We start from the raw sequence: 13,097 nt of genomic DNA, 5'->3' as shown, positions 1-13,097 counted from the left end.
ACCCTCCTTGCTTCCATTTATAAATAGGACCAAGTGGAAAGACATCAGGAAAAAATATAAAGACTGAAAAATATTAGAAACTAGAAGAGAGAAAAAAGAAACTGAATGAGACTGAAAACTATAATAAGGAACTCTCCATTTCTCTTCATGGTATCTTTTTTTATTACCCTTATTACACATCAACTATATTTTTTAAACAATCTCTCTTCATAGTGAAATCTTCATATGCCTTGAAGCATTTTTCTTACTCACTTCTCAATTGCTCCTATTTTTGCTAGGCTTAGACACAATCAGTACATTTTATTTATAAACTCTCACCATGTTACTGACACTGCACAATTTTATTATCAGCAGTGCTCAAGCAAACACAAACCAAAGTAGGTCAGTTATAATTTTAACTGGAAAACCAAATCATTTAAGTGCATCTGTGGGTAGTTCCATCATATGGTTCAAGTATTCCAAGCGACGCCTTGATACAATGAAATACAATTCCGAGCAAAATTCTTTCTTTTCCTTCTTTCCTTCCTTCCCTCACTCCCTCCTTCCCCCTATTCTTCCTTCAAAAGGCTGTGCTTTCTACAATTTCTTTGGCACGATACAGTCTGCCAGTCCAAGTAATTACATTCAAAGTAACCATTCTTTTCTTCTGGCAGTTTTAGAAGCTGGTAATCTTTAATACTTTTATAATTAGAGTCAAACATAATCCCTCACTCAACTTTCTATAGTAAAAATAAACTAATGATAGGCCAACTCAACTCCAAATTATATCATCATTAGGCTGACTCGTGTGAGAGATCTCAGTAGAGCAATAAAAGCTTAATTCATATGGGCTGTTATCCTGTATCATTATGTCTAACTGTGGCTTCTGCACATTTCCACCGTGCTGGTTTCCAGGGTGGCAGCCTGATGATTAGAACGTGTCTGAACCTCATTAGCATGAACAAACCCTGCAGCCAATTCCTCACCATTAAGTTTTCCTCAAAGCTGCACATTCCTAGGGAGTCCTTTGTATCTGTCCAGGTTGGGTTTATGAGGCTCAGGATGCAATGCAAAGTACCATTTCTAGACCTTCCATGCAAATTCACGCAGGTGTTCAGAATTAAGGAGAAAACAAACCTGTTTAATATGCATTCATTATGGTGGTTTTAATATTTTAGTTCTAAAGATATATAAAACACTTCCCAGATATAATGAGTTCTCTTAAAGCCTTAATATTTGCTGCCTATAAAAGCAATTTTATAGGCCTTGGATATATTGCTTTCAACTAAAACGATGGCAATGTTCCTGACACAAATCAGAAAATGAAACTTCATTATAGTTTATAATCATTCCTAATTGTTCATACCACAAGAGAAATATTAGAAATGACACTATTTCTACAACATAAGGAAGTTGAGAAATTGCCCTGGCGTGAAAGTATAAACGGTGAACTCAAAAACAGCAGTGATGAAACTTGGGATTCTAAGCATTTAAATTCTATTGAAATAAACAGAGCTTGCTTTCAAAAGAATTGTTTTAAAGTTAAAATTTAGAAGTTAATCCTATGCATATCTAGGTGGAACAAAATCCTATTGATTTCAGTGAGAATGATTTCCAGGTAAATGTGTATGATTGCAGCCTAAATAATACTTCCATATGCAAATTTCAGAACGTGTTGTCTTTGCGTTTGAACTTGTCTAGCAGGTGCTATGATTGGTGATTAAAATTAGTTAAAGTATGAAGCAATATGCATAGGTTGCTTAACTTGTAATGATACATTATCTTAATTTACCACCCACAAGTAAAACTTAATCCATAACAATACATTTATAATATAATTTGTGCACAATTCCCATTATTTCTTTTTGTTCATGGCCTCCCTATACATGTGCCATGATTTATTATTATTTGTAAATCTGAGCACTCTTTTGCAATGTGCATTGCTTCTCCTTAGATGTTTAAGACACTTCAATGAAGTCGGTCACAATTATTCCTACTGCAGAACAAGTCAATTAGGTTGAGAATACTGACTTGCTCAAGCTCACCCAGTGAATCCAAGTGAGCCAGCACATAAATCTTTTAACAACACCAGTTTTATTTTGTTCCCTGAACTTAAAGGCAGGAGAAGGCCCAGCTGAGAGTTTAAAATTTTTAGTAGAGTTTAATGGAATAAATATAATTTTGGAATAAATATAATTTAAAAGTCATATTGCACCCCTAACTTTAATGGAGAAAGAAATTTCTATTAAGGAAGAGCAATCAGTTACTGTACATTTCTTCTACTTTTTAAATATCATATTATTGGCAAAAAGGGAACAGCTGGTAGGGGAAAGTCACTACCAATCTTTTGTCAGTCTCATTACTGTTTGTCACAAATTGACGCACTCAACACTTACCTGCACTAAGGCCCAAGTATTATTTACAATGATTTAAACTTATTATACATTAAATACACCTTAGCATTATGATCTAGCATTTCTACTCCATCATGTCTTTTAATGCTGAGGATGGAGTCAGCCAATACATTATTTATTTCATGCTACATGCCTCAGCTGTAAGAATCCATCTGAAATACTTTGGGCTGACATTGATATGGGATATATAATTTTACTGTAAGAGTTATTTTTTAGTTCCGTTTGACTATCAGGCATTCTAGTAGATTAAGCAAGAGTGTTAAAAGTGTGTGCTCTGTGGAATAAAAAAGCCGGTTCAAATTATTTATTGATTTACCTGCAAAGAAAATGGAGACTATAGTCTAATAAAGGAAAATAATACTGAATTCTAGCACTGAATTGTTGTTAAAGAATTTATATCATGCATCAGTTAGATTTTACATCAGCTGGAAGATAATTTATAGGCCAAATTCAAAGAGCAATTCCCATTTTGTGTCTTTGTGGACAGACAGATCCAGGTTACTGAAAATCTTTTCAGACTTCTGATTACATCATTCATAATCCAAGCCAAAGCTGGAGCACTAAATATGAAGTTTCTTCAGCTTTTAAAACATTTTTGAAACCTCCTAGCAAATATGATGAATATTTTAAAGAAAGATAAAAGTCTAAGAAATGGATGGCTGAAGAACAAAATAAAATCCTTGCATTTAGAGACCTTATAATCCATTTCAGGCAGTCAAAATAGAGTCGCTATCTCTAATCTGGTGCCCTCTAGAGGTGTTAACTCTATATTAGTTCCTAAATTAATTCCTTAATTCCCAGCATGCATGTCAAAGGTTGACTGAGAGTTATGGGAGTTGAGGTCCAGCATAGTTGGAGGCCAAGGAGAAAGCTGTGGTAGGCAAGCCAGTGTATTTCACATGAGTCCTTTTTATTCATAGCAATTTCTCATGGTATTGCATCATCAAAAGAACATCACTCCCTGCGTTTACTGGAGAATTCTCAGGTATGAAGAGTTATCTCATGCTTCTGGAAACTAGTCAACACATAAATTAAATTCAGTGTGTAGCCATCAGATGAATGACTCATGTGATTAGAAGAGTGGTTAAATGAAATAATATTTACGTGTAAAGGAAAGTTGAATTATGCACTTGGCAAAAATGCAAAATATGTTTAAAAAGACAAGAACAGCACTAACACAAGTCTTAATAACAGCTAAAAAGGAAATGTCTCAAAGATACAACATGGAAAATGGGACAGGTTATGTTCTATAAAAGTGCAATCCTCCATAAAAAATAAACAGAGAACAGATTTCTTTCAGGGAGCTGTCTCCATGGACAGTCCAAGGGTTACATAAATAAGTACCTAAGACCAAGGTGGAAAATGGAGATGGAAGAAATCACCATGAGGAATTTGCTTAATTTGGCCCTCAGTTGGTAACAGGCAGAAGGTATATGCTTTGCCTTAACTTACAAATAAAATATAATGATGATACAACACTGCAACAAGTCAATTATTTAATAACATATATGGTCCTGATATTCTGTGCTGCAAAGTTTTAAAATTTGAATGCTCTCTACTTAAAATGAATTTTCTGGCTAGGCACCCCAAAAGATTATGATCCACCTGGATTTAAGTGTATGGGAGACATAATATTCTGCTGAACCTCGGACCAGCTGTGTTCATTCTCATTTGAAATGATTGTAACTGAAATAATACAGCAACCAGGAAGTGAATAGAAGAATAATATAACACTTTCCATCATTTTCAAATATTGAAATGTATTCGTTTGAAGGAAGGAAGATACATCTGTTGTGGTGCCTTTTACGTGCATTTCAATGTTTTAAAAGTTTCTCTCTTTTTAAATCATTTCCTACATTTCTTAATGTTTATATAGCCAAAATGGCATTATTTTTGCAGGAAAGGTGGGAGGCAAAATCAATTCTGACTTACATACAGAGGGTGAATGAAAGTTCTCCTGTTTTAAAGAATGAGCACCAAGGAGCTCTTTATATTAGGAAGTCTCAATAAACATGGTGCAATAGTTGGAACATGGTTGGAAGCTGGACTTCAACTGGGGAATTAATCCATAGACAGAGGGGTTAATTTATGATTTGGTAGGTTGTGAAAACCCAAGTAATTGGATTAATTCAGAGAACCAGGCTTCAGAACTATGAATTAAGAGGCTTTGTGAATACAGCCACTCCCTGCATCTAACTCTAGATCACCAAAGTAACACTTGGAGATGCCAAAATGCTCTTGGTGTCCCCCTGTCCCCTTGCCTTAGTCTACCTATTAATTAAAAAAAAAAAATTAACCACTTTTTTAAAAAAAGCTGACATGCTGCAAAGCTTTTCATTTTTATTTCAGAAATGCCCTTGGAGGCCCCATAAGCATTCTTAGCTAATAAAAATGTTGAGTTAATATGGGGATTTATAATACGTACTCTGGAGAACTACAAACCATTGCTGCCTTCTGATAAGTGGGTTTTATGATTGGCAATACTCACAGTGGCAGCTTTTTTGTGACCTGACAAATTCCCACTCAGCCTTCTTGTAGCCTCTTTTTTTTTAGCTCACATGAGATGATCTCAAAACATGAATCCCGCTTACCGACTTCAAAAAGTTAAGGACACTGTGTGGGAAAAGGTGGGATTTAATGATTAGATGGTTTGTGCTGATAGAAATAATGTGAATTTGGATTAATTAGTGGTAAGAGATTAATCTTTTTAAAATTTCTATTTATATCTGTATTGGAGATAGTCGGAAGTCACTTTCTGTTTCATTTTTCTATCTACTTTTACTATTTTAGATTTTTGTCTTTTTCTTTTAGTTCTATCTTCTTTCTTTGCCATACTTTCTGGTTTGTATTTTAACTGTGCTTTTTACATATCACAATAAAAATGTTAATCTCAAAAAAAAAAGTTAAGGACACTGATCTAATTGATATCACATGGCCATTATGTAGGTAAAGTAGAATTACCTACAAAGACCTCAAGGATTTTGTAATACAGATGCAAAGACTAGAGATGATAAATGTAATATTACCCATTTAATTGGACAGCAGCTTCTACTAAAGCAAACAAAAACCAAACAGGAGAAAAGAGATGGCACCTATATGATAGTCCTGGAAGTATCAGCTATTTTGGATCGTATCTAGGTCAGATGATATGAAAAACACATGATGAAGATATAACCTATTATAGAAATACTAAACTTGAGAATTTCTAGAAGTTAGCTGGGATAAAAGGAAAGATATATGACTGAACCAGTGACAGGAGGAATCCTGATCATGTCCATAATGTGTTTTGATCCTCTATTCTCACATGTGTTCAGATAGATTTGGCTGGAATAACATGTGGCAATATTATTCTCAATGCACCAAGGCCTCCAAAGAACATTGGGGTAAAAGTAGGGTACCTCTGGAACCTCACTCAGACATTACGGCCAGTGGTTGCAACATGAAGCTGAAGTATTTTAAAGGTACACTTTAAAATGAGGAGTAAGAAATATTACGTGTGTTTGGCTTCTGGCAGAAGCAATTTATTTGGAAAATATATTAAGTAAAGTAACTGGATCCAATTCTCAATAGTCTATATGTTTGGTCTTTGAGCATCACACATTCATTAGCTTCTCTTTACTTGATTTTGTTGGGAACCTTCTTTCATTCTTCTATTCCATTATTCTTAACTGCATAATGTTGTGTCAATCTATGCTGATCTCTGACTCATAATTTCCTGAATTTAATATTTTCAGTGTTTGACAGAAGTATCATTTAATTGCTCTGAGGTTCAAAGACTTGTTCTTAGTGCATTTACACTCAAAACACCTGCAGGGCACTATGCCTTTAATTTATATTAGATTAGAAAGTTGAACTTGTTTTGAAATACTAATACAATGCTAAATATGCCTTCTGCGTACATAATTGGGATTGGAATACAAGGTAAACTCTCTAATCCTTCTTCCGTTTTGTTAGCTAACAAAATGAAAGTAGTAAACACATATAATGTAGCTCATTTATGGATAAAATTGACAAATTATATATTCAATCTGGCTTCTGGGGTTTTAAGAGGAGTTTATCTGCAGATCATGTTATTATATGGTAATGTTTCTCTTCCTGCTATAAAAGGCTAATTTCTGCAGATTAGACTTTTGCTGAAGCAAGGGCATTGTTTTGGTTAGCCAGAAATTTTGAGTGTGGATCAACATAATGATCAGATGTATAACATTTTAAGGTTTGAAACATGCATTAGTGATACCTTTAGAATTTTTTTGGTTTGTTTTTTAATAAGGTAATTTTAAATGTAATTTTATTTGGTAAAAATATCTGAAGTTCAAACATATATTAACATTATTTCAGACTCCTGGAAGCATGGCAATAAATAGCTGATGCTATAAACCATAATCACAGCAAAAACAGTGATCTTAGGGCATGGTGCAAATCCCAAACAATGCTGGTTCAGCCTGAGAACTCTCTTATCGCCAAGTAGTCTCACCAGTGCACGCTGAAGCCACAGGGGATCCAGCCAAAAGGCCTCTTTCCAAAGGCTCAACCAGCACAGCCTCAATTATGATAAGCCATGTCACAGTTTGTTTGGTTTCAGCTTAGCATGGTGAACCTAGTCTCTGGGTATTTGATGCAGCAGCTTGGGGAGGATTTTCTGCCAAGAAAAGTGAAGGCTGCTTATGAATATGCATCTCTCAAGGCAACCATACATGATTTAGTCAATGGGATTTGTGTGTGATCTGAGCCACAAACAAATAACTTTTGTGTAGGATTGTGTAGGTGAATATTGGGCCAAAATTTCTTACAATTTCTTAGATGCTTTTTCCCTTTGAAAGAGGATTCTCTTTTTTATAACTTATTTCCAAAGGTAATATTTGGGGGCTGTTTTTACTGCTGGTGTTATTACATCCTGTTCCATTTTTTCCATTATTCTGAAGCTTCCCTAACTGGCTACACCACAATCTGAAAAAGTCTAAAAGGAGGAATTCCTTCATGAGATCTTTCCTTCAGGTCAAATGGAAGCCAGGAAAGTTGCAGATAGTCAGAGAGATGACTGTCTAGTGAAAGACAAGATTTTGAATATCCCCAGGCTCCTTGTAGCTAAATACGCATAAACACAACCTCCGTCTGTAAAATTTTCACCAAAATTCTCTCCTTCTTTTAAAGAAAACTGAAAAACAAACCCTATTTCATTAAACTGAAGGAGAAGGGGGGAAGGGGGAAAAAGGCAGGAGAGATGTTCTCCATGAACTAGATAAGATTAAAATGAGATTGATATTCTTATATTCATAGGAGTGGAGATGAAAGAATATCAGTAAGAGTAGCATGTATGGCATAATTAACAAGAGTAACGAAATCTTGTTCTCCTTTTTACTTGGTCTCCCTGTAGTGATAAAGTTGTATACAATTATAGTTGCCTTTGGGGTGTCGGTGGGGACAATAAGATGTTGCCTAAACAGTCTGAATCTATCCTCAAAAGCTACAGTTCTCTTTCATGGGCCTTCAGAGCTACATAAGGATTTTTCTGGCTATCTTCACTGATCACCTGATAGAAGACTGGCAGATTTATTTATTTATTTATTTATTTATTTATTTATTTATTCATTCATTTATTCATTCATTCATTCATTCATTCATTCATTCATTTTTGGGGGCAAGTAATTTTTATTATAAGAAGATTTTACATAGATTAGAAAACTACAGAAACAGAAAAGAAGAAGTAGGACAAGAAAGAAAATATAAAAGAGCAAAAGAAAAAGTGAAAGATAACAACAAGAAAAAGGTATTTAAACAAGCAACTTCCAATCTTCTTTGCAGCAGTTACAGACACAGTAATTACCATCCCCACCCTCCCAAATTACATATAGGTTCCCTTCTTACCCTAAATAAAGCTTTTCAATCAATAAGTCCCGAAATCACCAGTTCATTTTTATCCATTTTCAGCAAGAAATCCATAAAGGGTTAACTTTTATAACATTAATTGTAGTTCCCTCCTTAATCAAACAAGTCAATTTAGCCATTTCTGCAAACTCCTTCAGCTTCACGATTCATTCTGCCATTATGGGTGTTTCTGTAGTCTTCCATCTTTGTGTGTATAATAGCCTCACTGCAGTTACCTTATATAAACCCAGTAGTCCTTTTTAGCTGACCGTCCATAATCCTAATAAGAAAAGTTCCAGTTTTATCTGAAGGTTAATATTTAAAACTCTTTGCATCACCATGTATATTTGTATCCAGTATCTTTTTGCTTTTTCACAAGTCCACCATGCATGATAAAATGTCCTTTCATGTTTTTCACATTTCCAACAGTGATTAGAAGTACCTTTATACAACTGAGACAATTTCTCTGGTGTCATATACCACTGGTACATCATTTTTAAAAAGTCCTCTTTTAAATTGCAAGAGAATGTCGGTTTCAAACCTCCATTCAATTTGTAGAGCTACCTATCTTTAACAAATAACTCTGGGTGGCTAACGAAGGTAGGAAACCAAATATTTGCATATAAAAATAGTAAGTAAATAGTAAAAAGAACAATAAAAGACAAGAAGTACAAATATCCAGCTCCTTGATTAGTGCAGGACAAAACACACAAATTGAGCTGCACTAACATCCTGGCCCTAAAGCCTGAGGGAACAGCCAAGTTTTTAAAGCCTTCCAAAGGCTAACAGAATGGTGGCCATCACAATTAGACACTGTTTTCTCATCAGAACATTGGAAACATTTTCATGTGTTGTCTGGAAAGGCAGGCAGAAAAGTATATTTTTTTAAAGTTAGCATGAGATTAAGATATGCGTATCTGAAACACTGGCTCATGTATGCATGCGCAAGAGATCTTCAGCTTAAGCATTGAAAAATAAATATACCAGGATGGTTGGATGGATGGAAGGAAGGTGTATATGTTGTGTTTTCCTTACAGAAAAGAGTTAACTATACTATAATTAGCAGTTGTGATCTAATTGAAATCTCCAACTTATTTTAATTAAGAACAAAACCTAGGACAAACCTGTTACGAACTCCTGCTCGTTCACCACCCACTGAATGATTTCATTTCTCTGGCACAAACCATCACCAATGACAGATTACTTTTCAAAATGATTAGCATCCTCTGCATTATTCCAATGTAGTCATAAGTGATGTGTCCAAACTAAAACAAAAATAAGAAAACAAAACTATTTCCTTGATAGAAATGGCCTCCATAAAGATAGTTTTCATTTTGATCCTTTTTATTTCCAACATGACAAAACAGAACTAATCTGAACAATGTACTTCCCACCATTTTATTTCCTCAAGTATTTTTAAGATTGGTTCTGTGGGAACCACTTCTTATAGTCATAATGTTTTGTTATGCTCTGTTTCTAAAAAGATTATCATGGGGTGATGTAACAGCAGAAGCTTGCATAGATTATCTTTTCTGGCAGTTGTGCAAGGTGATTTATACAAGTATTATAGAACTTCCACTGAGAACAAGAACAATTCTTGGAAGCTGTAGTTATAAACTAAATATATTTCTTGTGGTATGCTGTACACATTTAATTTTTCTCTCATGCTCTTTAGTACATGTATGAAATTGCTGGAGTAAGTTGTCCAGAATTATGGAGTAGTTTGCTACTGGTACATTCATAATACTCCTCTCCATCTGAACAAGGTGTGGCAGTTGCACCTTTTTGAATGACTGAGTGTGATGATATGAAGAAACACTAAAGGAATGATGCAAGTTGGGAGGTCATAAAACAAGGCTAATTGCAGAAATGGTGGCAATTCTAGGTGAGCAATATTTTACCTCTACAAAGAGAAGATTTACAGTTAATTGGTCCTCTGGCATCTAGGTCTGCTCCTGAATTTCAGATACAGATTCACTGTTTCTGGTGATGCCCCAACTACGCTTATTAGAACAAAAATTCTTGTCATGGTTAGTTTTCCCTTGAAACTTTCAATAGGACCATTGAGTGTTATAAGGAGGGCTGACATGGGAGACACTTGGGAACTTCATCAGGATCAGAATGTGGCCCCTATTTACCATGGGTATATAATACCAATATTGTATTGCAAAATTTCTGATTTCTTGTTTGTATCCAGCTAAATTTAAAGTGTCGTTCTTCCCTTTATATCTCTTTGCAGCCTGCCTCTGGCTTATCCAAAGAAGCAACTTTTCTAATATGTATTCTACTTGGCAGTGATGAGTTGCTTTGGGTTTTCTTTTAGGCATAATTGGCTGTAGCAGCTAGAAAAGAACTATGGGTGTTCCAAAACAATTCCAGAACAATTCTTTATAGCCTATGTTTAAGCATGCTGTTTTCAGGCAAGCTTTCAATCTTCAAATATTCCAGGATTTTATTGCTCCTGTTTGTTGAGAAAATGGCTGGCTTATCTCTGCTTGTACTAGAATCCTGGTTTAATTGCTCTTCCTTTTACTTTCGTTTAAGAATCTTTTAACTGAAAAGTGGATTATGAGTTTTAGTATAAATAACTCAGGTAAACAAACACACCCAACCCCTTACTCTTGTTACAATTAACCAAAAATTTCTAGCAGTGTTGATCATTGGCAACAATTTTAGGAACCCAATGGGGCAGAGTCATTTTCATTTACTTTACTTTTATTTTTCTATTTTAAAAACCAGATTGAATAATCAACTAAAAGGGCAACAGCACAAATAATATTGGCCATTAATTTGCACAGTTTAACAGTATTACCGCAGCTAAGACTCCATCCGCCTCTTAGCTAATGATAGAACTATGTAGGTATTAGTGGCTCCCCACATAGTATCTCTGAAACTCTTTTCTTGTCTCCCCCAATTTTTATTTGAGCACTAAACTGGATGTGAATTTGTCCTAAAAGAGCTCAATATATCTGGCTATTTTATTGAAAAGAAAATCTTTTAATCTCTCAAACAATATTAAGGCATAGTTCATTCCTGTGCAAAATTACATACATCTATTGTATGTTTTTGGTGACGAATTCAGCCTTCATTTGGGAACATTCTCTTGTATCTGCAGCTGGTTTTGTGCTAAGCATTGTAAAGAGGAAAAAATGACCATCTCCTAAGCTGGGAACTGGCACCGCATCCTCCATAGTCCTATTATTGCGGTCTTCAGAGTTCTCCAAGGTTGTGTCTCTGATCTTTGGCAGCATTTATTTTGTTTTGTGAAAACAGTGTAAAATACATGTCTTCAATAACACTAGCACCAAAGTTCATTTTTGAGTTTTCAGGGTTGCAAGATTGTTCTACAACTACTCCCTGCTGAGTTCATTCAACATCTTTCAGTGCAGCTGATTTGGAACTAGCCCAGCTTTGGCTCATCTTTCACAAATCCTCCTTGTTGTCACCTTTTCTAAATGTACTGAAGAAGAAAGAGCAGCAGGGAGTGGTCACTCTATTCATAGGCCTTAGACTTGACTTAGACTGTTACACATATTCATGCTTCATGTTAATACCTCATCAGGAGCTCAACAAAAAGGAGACTTGCTTTAGGGCCATGATATATATATATATTGTTTGCAATCAGGAAAAAACAAAACATTCTCCACTATCATTTTTTAATCAGCCTGACCTATTACCAAATTGAAGTGAAGTCTAAATTAAAATGTAGCATGAAACCTAAGTTATAAATGCACTATTTATGGAAATATATGCTTCAGTGGGTACGTTCCAGTTTTGGAACTGTATTCTTCCTGGGATTTGTCAATGTTTGAGTCTGAACATTTTGTCAAAAGAGATTGCAATCCTTTTATCTGTACAATAATTAATGGTCAAGGATAATGAAAGGAGTTCTTATTTTGAACTTTCCATTTTAAATATTTCAGTTTCAGTTGCTTAAAAATGCTTGATTGATTATGTGCTATCAAGTTGATGTTGAGTCTTAGCAACCACACAGACAATTTCTCCATGACGATCTATCCCTAACTTGGGTGCTTCAGGTCTTCTAACAGTCCACTTATCACCTATGTAATTGAGGCCATCCACTTTGTTGCTGGTCATCCTCTTCTCTGTCCTTCCACTTTTCCCAGCATTAGACCCTTCTCCAGGGAGCTGGGCCTTCGCGTAATGTGTCTAAAGTAGAATAATTTGAGCATGATCACTTTTGCCTTGAGTGAGAACTCTGGGTTGATTTGTTCAATGATCCACTTGATGGTTTTCTTGGCTGTCCGTGGTATTTTCAGGGGTCTTCTCCAACACCAAAGTTCAAAAGTGTCAATGGCAAAAATTGACAGGTTGTTCTCCTGCTTCATTTCAGTTTCTTAAACCATAGAATCCAATTACATTTTCCTTCTTAATGTTTCCAACTTTGGCATTCCAGTCTCCAATCACAAGTAGCACATCTTGCTTGCATGTTCTGTCAATTTCAAATAGAACCTGATCATAAAACTCATCAACTTCCTCTTCTTCTGCATCAGTACTTGGAGCACAAACTTGATGATCATCATATTAAAGGGTTATCCATGAAATCTAATTGATTGCATTGTAGCCAAGTACTCTTCTTGCTATACACTTCTTAACTATAAAAGCAATACCATTCCTTCTTTGTTTTTCATGTCCTAAGTAATAAACAGTGTGATCTTCTGATTGAAAGTGTCCAATCCCAATCCAGCTCAATTTTCTGATGCCTAAGATGTCAATTTTTAGTCATTTCATTTCATCTTTCACTGTGTTTGCGCTTTCCCATGTTCATACTTCTTATGTTCCATGTTTCCATTATAATTCTGTCTTTGCAGCTATGGA

Source organism: Python bivittatus, unplaced genomic scaffold, assembly GCF_059951505.1.
Source record: "Python bivittatus isolate LINGU-HERP-01145 unplaced genomic scaffold, Pbiv_v1 ctg000020_np1212, whole genome shotgun sequence".
In the NCBI taxonomy this organism is placed as follows: domain Eukaryota; kingdom Metazoa; phylum Chordata; class Lepidosauria; order Squamata; family Pythonidae; genus Python; species Python bivittatus.
This window is presented reverse-complemented; position numbering follows the sequence as displayed.